Below are 1,647 nucleotides of genomic sequence, written 5' to 3'. Positions count from 1 at the left end.
AAGATAATACACAGAAATAATGTTATGTTCTCAGTGCATGGTATCACTATATCTTCTTACTGGTGATGTTAATATTGATAACTTGGTTAAGGAGGTGTCTGCCAGATTTCTCCATTGTAAATTACTATTTTTTCCTTTATAATAAATACACTGATCTTAAGTATAGAGTTCAATGAGTTCTGACAAAGGCATACATCTAGATAACCCACACACCTAAGATATGGAATATTTCCACCCCTCTAGAACATTTGCTTATGTGGCTTCCTAACATCCTCTCCATAGTAACATCCCCAAAAGCAACTCTTCTGATTTCTTTGATGTATTTCTGGATTCTCTCTGCTAAAATTTGTTAAGGATATTTGGATCTATGCCCATGAATTATACTGGTCTATAAATTAAACTGTCTTTTAATGTGCTTGTCTTGTTTTGGTATCAGGATTATTCTGGCTTCAAAAAAAAGTTGAAAGATACTTCCCTTCTGTTTTCTGAAAGAGTTTATGTAATAATGGTATTACCGTTTTCCCAAATATTTAATAGAATTCATCACCGTAACTAACTGCACCTCGAGTTTTGATGGTGGGTAGGTTTGCAGCAATGAATTCACATTGTTTAATAGATACGTGCTTATCAAGATTTTCTATTTCTTTGTGGGTATTTTATTATTTACATCTTTATTGGAGTATAATTGCTTTACAATGGTGTGTTAGTTTCTGCTTTATAATGAAGTGAATCAGTTATACATATACATATGTCCCCATATCTCTTCCCTCTTGCATCTCCCTCCCTCCCACCCTCCCTATCCCACCCCTCTAGGTGGTCACAAAGCACGGAGCTGATCTCCCTGTGCTATGCGGCTGCTTCCCACTAGCTATCTATTTTACGTTTGGTAGTGTATATATGTCCATGCCACTCTCTCACTTTGTCACAGCTTCCCCTTCCCCTTCCCCATATCCTCAAGTCCATTCTCTAGTAGGTCTGTGTCTTTATCCCTGTCTTACCCCTAGGTTCTTCATGACATTTTTTTTCCTTAAATTCCATATATATGTGTTAGCATACGGTATTTGTCTCTCTCTTTCTGACTTACTTCACTCTGTATGACAGACTCTAGGTCCATCCACCTCATTACAAATAGCTCAATTTCGTTTCTTTTTATGGCTGAGTAATATTCCATTGTATATATGTGCCACATCTTTATCCATTCATCCGATGATGGACACTTAGGTTGTTTCCATCTCCTGGCTATTGTAAATAGAGCTGCAAAAATATGGAACGCTTCACGAATTTGCGTGTCATCCTTGTGCAGGGGATGTACTTCTCTGTATCATTCCAATTTTAGTATATGTGCTGCTGAAGCGAGCACTGTGGGTATGTTTTGATAGTTTGTGTCTTTCAATAAATTTTCCATCTAAGGGGACTTCCCTGGTGGCTCAGTGGTTAAGAATCCACCTGCTAATGCAGGCGACACGGGTTCGAGCCCTGGTCCGGGAAGATCCCACATGCCGTGGAACAACTAAGCCAATGCACCACAACTACTGAGCCTGTGCTCTAGAGCCTATAAGCCGCAACTACTGAGCCAGCATGCCACAACTATCGAAGCCCATCTGCCTAGAGCCCATGCTCCACACTGCAATGAAGAGTAGCGCCCTC

At 39.8% G+C, this 1,647-nt stretch overlaps 1 non-coding gene across 1 annotated transcript; it reads right to left on the bottom strand.

Annotated features, from left to right (window-relative positions):
• Nucleotides 1-1,258: 1,258 nt before the first annotated feature.
• On the bottom strand, nucleotides 1,259-1,360 carry LOC115802418 (U6 spliceosomal RNA). The gene has a single exon (XR_004022884.1). It is a non-coding gene; the product is annotated as a U6 spliceosomal RNA (small nuclear RNA).
• Nucleotides 1,361-1,647: the final 287 nt, after the last annotated feature.

The sequence above is a fragment of the Delphinapterus leucas genome, chromosome 4 (genome assembly GCF_059928025.1).
Source record: "Delphinapterus leucas isolate spDelLeu-1000000601 "Yukka" chromosome 4, BTC_Dleu_Yukka2, whole genome shotgun sequence".
Classification (NCBI taxonomy): domain Eukaryota; kingdom Metazoa; phylum Chordata; class Mammalia; order Artiodactyla; family Monodontidae; genus Delphinapterus; species Delphinapterus leucas.
This window is presented reverse-complemented; position numbering and strand designations above follow the sequence as displayed.